Source organism: Triticum aestivum, chromosome 7B (assembly GCF_018294505.1).
Source record: "Triticum aestivum cultivar Chinese Spring chromosome 7B, IWGSC CS RefSeq v2.1, whole genome shotgun sequence".
NCBI lineage: Eukaryota > Viridiplantae > Streptophyta > Magnoliopsida > Poales > Poaceae > Triticum > Triticum aestivum.
This window is the reverse complement of record NC_057813.1, coordinates 74,642,677-74,649,793: the sequence shown is the minus strand read 5'-3', so window position 1 is coordinate 74,649,793 and position 7,117 is coordinate 74,642,677. Positions and strand designations below refer to the sequence as shown.

General features: G+C 50.4%; 1 protein-coding gene across 2 annotated transcripts in view; it reads right to left on the bottom strand.

Annotated features, from left to right (window-relative positions):
- LOC123157211 (20 kDa chaperonin, chloroplastic) overlaps window positions 1–166 on the bottom strand; it is a 2,674-nt gene extending 2,508 nt beyond the window's left edge. The window contains exon 1 of one of the 2 annotated variants that reach the window (XM_044575467.1): window positions 13–166. The gene's annotated coding sequence lies outside the window, so the exon portion shown is untranslated. The remainder of the gene's footprint in view (window positions 1–12) is intronic. The other variant, XM_044575468.1, reaches the window with a different exon arrangement.
- Between the last annotated feature and the right edge of the window lie 6,951 nt (window positions 167–7,117).

Genomic DNA, 7,117 nt, shown 5'->3' with positions numbered 1-7,117 from the left:
GTGGTGGCTCACCTGCGGTACGGAATCTGGCTGCCGTGCGCGAGAGGGGAGGAGGAAAGAGATAAACCCTATGAAAGCGGAGAGCAGCGGCGAAAGTGCTAGAGCTACGGCCAAAGCCCACACCCCCTTTATCCCCCGGCCCAGGAGCTTATCCTGCTCCGATTTTACGAAAACACCCTCCGGTTCGGGGGTTTCGGTCTTTCGGATGGAGAGCTTGGCGTGGATCTGGTTGGTAATCCGTCCCATCCGGTCTGAAAGCTGGGCTAGATTGTTCCGGAATGCTGTAGAGGCCGGGCTGTGTAGAATGAGGTTTGTGGCCAAGGTGTCCTACTGAAAATTTTATACTAAAAAAGTCAAATAGCAAACTCTCAAACTATTCATCAATCATGACAATAAAAACAAACATAAAAAGTAATTACATCTAGATCCAAGAGAAGCGAGCCGGGCGCATCTCGTCGTCATCGCCCCTCCCTCACTGAAGCCAGAAAAACTTGTTATAGTAGACAGTCGGGAAGTCGTCGTGCTAAGGCCTACAGGACTAATGCAGCATAACAGCATACGCCATCGATAAAGAGCAACGTAGGTCGAAAGGATCCAATCTAAAGACACGAACGTAGACGATCTAAGCAGATCCATCAAAGACAACCACCGACTAAATCCTGCGAGATTCGTCAGAGACACACCTCCACATGCCCTTCAACGATGCTAGACGCACACCCAGGTTTCACATGCAATATGGCTTGAGTTGGCCAATATTGAAAAATCATTCAAACAACGTTCCGCTTTATCAATCTCCCTTGTAATTCATGTCGAACTTTGATCATAAATTTGACTAGTTAAATATAATTTATATGTAACAAAAATTGTGCCATTGGATTTACACGGGAATGCATATTTCATTGGTATAATTTTTACTACATAAAAATAAAATTTCATTAGTTTAATTTATGGTTAAATTTTGACACAAGATATGGTGGAACTTATATAAACCCAATAGGAGAAAGTATACTTTGATCACTATGTAGACATATTTAAGGGATTGTTTTAAAAAGAGAGTGTCGGTGTCAAAACCGGTGGATCTTGGATAGGGGTCCCGAACTGTGCGTCTAAGGCTAATGGTAACAGGAGACGGGGGACACGATGTTTACCCAGGTTCGGGCCCTCTCGATGGAGGTAATACCCTACTTCCTGCTTGATTGATCTTGATGATATGAGTAATACAAAAGTTGATCTACCACGAGATCGTAGAGGGTAAACCCTAGAAGCTAGCCTATGATTATGATTGTTCTTGTCCTACGAACTAAACCCTCTGGTTTATATAGACACCGGAGGGGGCTAGGGTTACACAGAGTCGGTTACAGAGAAGGAGATCTACATATCCGAATTGTCAAGCTTGCCTTCCACGCAAAGGAGAGTCACACTCGGACACGGGACGAAGTCTTCAATCTTGTATCTTCATAGTCCAACAGTCCGGCCAAAGTATATAGTCCGGCTGTCCGAGGACCCCCTAATACAGGACTCCCTCAGTAGCCCCTGAACTAGGCTTCAATGACGATGAGTCCGACGTGCAGATTGTCTTCGGCATTGCAAGGCGGGTTCCTTCTCCGAATACTCCATAGAAGATTTTGAACGCGAGGATCGTGTCCGGCTCTGCAAAACAAATTCCACATACCGCCGTAGAGAGCACAATATTCCACAAATCTAATCTGCTGACAACTTTTCATAGTGTGACATCACGCCACGGCTCGGTCATTATTCGAACCGTTTTTCTCAACCAGCCACCGCACATATCGCGAGGCAGTTTTATTAGCACGTCTTGTCGAAGCAGATATCGTGTCCCCTTATCACGGGATTCTCATCAATACGGGTGTGAGTAACCCAACCGCGCCATCAATCGCGGCGCTTGGGGAATAAGCGAGTTTACCGGGCAAGTGGGGAGGCGTAGGATCCCTGCTTCCTTTATAAGGGGATAAGAACTCCCTTCACCCACGCCTTCTTCTTCCTCTACTCATCCATTCCTCGTCGCTCGAGCATCAGCGCCCAAGCGTTCGTCTTCTCCGCCCACAAAGGTCTTCCGAAAATGTCCGGAGCAAGAGGCAAGTGGATGGCCTCTACCATCCGAGAGAAGGATATCAAAAAGCTTCGGGAGGCCGAGTATCTGGACAAGAGAATTGGCCACCGTCTTCCGACGGCGGGACAGATCGTCCCCACTCCGGAACCCCACGAGAGGGTGGTATTCCTCCCTCATTTTGTCCGCGGGCTAGGGTTTCCCCTCCACCCATTCATTCGCGGCATCATGTATTATTACAGGATCGATTTCCATGATCTATCCCCCAATTCCTTCCTGAACATCTCGACATTCATCATCGTGTGCGAGGCCTTTCTCCGCATCTCGCCACACTTCGGCTTATGGCTGAAGGTTTTTAATGTGAAGCACAAGGTAGTGAGCGGCGAGCACGCCGAGTGCGGAGGCGCCATGGTGAGCAAGATGCCCAACATCGCATGGCCAATAGGTACTTTCAATGATTCCGTCAAGGAGTGGCAGCAGCAGTGGTTTTACATCACAGAGCCACGCAGCAACGAATGGGCCGCTGCTCCTGAATTCCGATCTGAAGCCCCCCTGCGGCTTACGTCCTGGCCCAAGAAGGGCCTGAACTAGTCTTCGTCTGACGAATTGTCGGTGCTCCAAATGCGCGTCAAGGATATGGAGACAAGAACATCAAACTTGTCAATGTAGTCCAGGTGATGTTAGTTCGCCGGATTCTTCCTTGTCAACACCGGACTTGCAATTTATGGGAATTCCACCCGGCAAAGCACCAGACCCTACGGGAGCTCTCACTACAAAAAAAGACACATCCGTGACATTTTGGGCCGAACGAAATTTTTTTCTGTCATACATATGACACTTCTATGATGATAATTATGACAAAACCCGGTATCATCATAGATGTGGTGGGCTCCTACTTCTATGACAAAAAATCATGACAGAAAATGGGCTTTTCGTCCTGGGCGGGCCGGAGACGCAGTTGCATGACATTCTTTGGGCCATCCATGACAAAAAAAACCGTGGTAGAAGCGAGGGGGAGAAAAATTTCGGGGAGTTCTCGGTTACGGTGGGAGGTCGGGGGCCGAGCGATGCGCGTTTCTCTCATACACGTACGTGCGTGTGTGCGAGGCGTTGGCTCTAACTGAACCCGAGCGAGGCGTTGGGCTCTAACTGAACCCGAGCGATTGCACTGCAGGCTACACGTTACTGAACCCGAGCGATCGATCGATGGTTGTTAACTGAACCCGATCGAGCGATTCCTTCGCTACTGCTGCTAGCTGAAGCCGATCGATTGGATGAACAGTGAGCGTTGCGGGGGAGTTTGGATGGACAGTGAGTGGTGGCGTTGCCTCTGGATGAACAGGAACCCGTGGTGTGGTGGAGGGCTGGATGAACAGTAGACGGTGGAGGGGTGCCCGTGGAGGGGTGGTTGAACAGGACCCCGTGGTGTGGAGGGCTGGATGAACAGTAGACGGTGGAGGGGTGCCCGTGGAGGGGTGGTTGAACAGGACCCCGTGGTGTGGAGGGCTGGATGAACAGGAGCCCGTGGAGGCTGGAGGAGGTCGACGGTAGCCGTAGAGGCTGGAGAAGGTCGACGGTGGAGATGAACAGTATCCCGTGGAGTCCCGTTTTGCGGTATGCCACACCCCTCCCGATGAACAGGACCCCCGTTTCGATCGTAGGAGGTCCGTTTCGTCCGTTTTGCGGTACGCCACACCCCTCCCGATCAACAGGACCCCCGTTTCGACCATAGGAGGTCCGTTTCCTTCGTTTTGCGGTATGCCACACCCCTCCCGATCAACAAGACCCCCGTTTAGACCGTAGGAGGTCCATTTCCTCCATTTTGCGGTACGCCACACCCCTCCCGATCAACAGGACACCGTTCCGAATGTAGGAGGTTCGTTTCCTCCGTTGTGCCGTACGCCAGGCCTCGTTTCCATCGCATGTTCTGTCCAAGCCCTCCCGATGAACGCGACAACGCATTCCGTTCCGACCCAGCCGGTTGGCTCCCACGCGTTCCGTTGCCTCTCAATGAACACGATGCATTCCGTTGCCTCCCCATGAACGCGACGCATTCCGTTGCCTCCCCATGAACACGACGCATTCCGTTGCCTCCCCATGAACACGACGACGACGCTATTTCTCCGTTCCGCCCTAGCCATGTACACGAGCCCTGGCCGTATGTATGCGCGAGTAGGCGTTCGAGACCCCGCCCGTATGTACGTATGTGGCCGTATTTTCTTTCTTGCACCCTTGTCATTGTACGTACGTGTACATGCTACGTGCGCGCCTCTACTACGACACGTGCGCGCCTCTACAACGACCAGTATGTACGTACACGTTCGCGACCAGAATGACAACGCTACATACGCTTCGACCAGGTGGGTCCCGACTGTCAAGCACTTCCTTGCCTGCGAAGATGTAGCTGGTGGGTCCCAGCAGTCAGTGGGGTGAATCGTTTTTTTGCCCAGACGCACTTCCTTGCGTGCGAAGGTGTAGCCGCTGGGTCCCAGCAGTCAGGGGGGCGAATCGTTTTTTTTTGCCCGGACGCACTTCCTTGCGTGCGAAGGTGTAGCTGGTGGGTCCCAGCAGTCGGGGGGCGAATCATTTTTTTTGGACGCACTTCCCTGCGTGCGAAGATGTAGCTGGTGGGTCCCAGCAGTTAGGGGGGCGAATCGTTTTTTTCGGACGCACTTCCTTCCGTGCGAATATGTAGCTCGTGGGTCCCAGCAGTCAGGGGGCGAATCATTTTTTTGCGAAATACGGTGGCCCGTCCGGTGGGTCCCCGCTGTCATGTGGAGGAATAATTATTTTGCGCGTAATAAGGAGGCACTTCCTTGCGGATGCCGTGGACCCAGCTGTTAGCCTCTCCAAGTATCCACGTCCGATGGAAGTCGTTCCTTGACCATGTTGACCACGCCGTGCCGAGAGCACCACGGCGGTGGACGAAGGCGAGGCCTAGGAAGGGGACGACGTGGAGCCGGGGAAGATGCGACAGTGGATGCACATGAGAAGAGGAGTATGAGGGTTCACTGGTTCGGCTACGCTGCCGTCGTCGCAGAATAACAGGGGGTGTGGGTGAGTGGAGGGATGGCCTGGCCAGCGGTGGGAGTAGTAGGGGGTGGTGAGGCCTCCGCGGCAGCACAGCCGGCCACGGGAGGCAGGAGCAGGCGACACGATCGACGCTGCTTTGGGCGGCTGGAGCAAGAAGACCAGAGGTTGAAGAAGCATGACGGCCGTTGGATGGACATCGTACGGTCACTGCAGCTAGAATCGTTTATATTGACTAAGTTGACAAAGCCCTTGGTACTCAACTTAATAGGCCCACAGGTCAGCTTCCGAAACGGTGCACCCCAGATGTTAGGGGGAGGAATCATTTTTTGGGCGGGTGAAGCTAGAATATCCGAGATTGAAGAAGAAGCACGGCATCCGTTGGGTGGACATCCAACCGCCACTGCTGCTAGAACCGTGTGTTAGACTATAAGTTGACAAAGCCTTGCATACGCGCCAACTCTATTTTTTTAGGGGACACGTCAACTTAGTAAGGCCAGAAGTGTGTGGCAGAGAACTTATAGCCCATTTGAGATTTGTAAGAATGTGTAGCCCATTTTTAAATTCTAATGGAATTTACTATAGCCCATTTACAGTTTGTTAAAAGTACAACCCATTTCAACCAACCGTTCAAAACAGAATTCAATAAAATTTTCCATATTTTGATGGGATCCGAATATTTTTATCCCAAAATTTCTAGTCAGATTAAATACAATTTCAATATAAATTTATATTACGTAAAAATCCAACGAAACATTGCGCTCGCAACAATTAATGAAATTAAAATTTTCAACATCCAAAAATAATATTTTGTAAAGTAATCACATGTTTGGTGCATTTATTTATAGTTACTACCCAGTTTTTATAATTACATCCCATTTATTATTTCTTAAAGCCCATTTTCTTGTTAAGCCTAATGCATCCCTCCTAGGAAAGATTTGCAGGTCAGCGGGACGGAGAATAACAACTTGACCTTGCCTGGGTATTCCTAAAAAAAGTATAGCTGGGCTAGCCGTTTTCAGCTTGAAAAAAAATTAATATCTGGGCTGGATATCTGGCCTGGGCTAGACGGGCTACAGCCCGCCCAGTTAATACCTACAACGATGTTTTCGTTGTTGTTCAGAGGAGAAAATTAATATCTGGGCTAAACATCGAAAAACTCTGCAGTGCTCACACCTCAAAAACACAAATACTGCTCGAGCTGCTTGGTCCTAGCTGTCGGCCGCTTCTTGTGCAATTCTCTCATTTATTGACTACTCCCTCCTTTCCGGTTTATAATGCTCAATTCAAAAATCTCACCAATCAAGGTAGATGGCGAGTGGTGGAATATTTTTTTGTAGTTTTGCAAAAGCACCTAATTAATGCTCTTGTTATCCTTAAAAAATTATGTTTATCAATGCATTAGTTGCAATGCATGCATGCATATACATACATTGGTCAATTTTCTCTTAATAATTGCATGCAATGATTTAATGCACCTTAGAATCTGAATATGTGATGGAAAACAACCAAATTGAGCCTTATAAAATGGAAAAACTAAAATTTTGAGATAAGCCCTATAAACCGAAAAGGAGGGAGTACATAGGTTGACAATGGTGTGGGACCGTGATGTCAGGAAACCAGGAGGAAGCAAAATAAATTATAGGGTGGCACTATTTTGATCCCAGGATTAGAATAACTATTCGGATCACGGAACGCCCTATATAGGAGGCGACCGGACGTTCCTGAGATCTAAAAAAACATCGAACCCCACCTCCCAGCTCCCACGCTTCCACCTCTCGGCCCTCATCCCCGACCCACTTCCCCCACGGTGCAGCGCCTCCTCCCCCGTGGCCGGCGCGCCACCTCCCCTCCTTCCAACAGCGGCGCGGCCCCTCCCCTCCCTCCCGGGCCGGCTCGCCACCTCCCCTACTCCCAACGGCGGCACGACCCCTTCCCCCCCGGGCCGGCTCGCCACCTCCCCTCCTCCCAACGGCGGCGCGCCACCTCCCCTCCTCCCAACGGCGGCGCGGCCCCTCC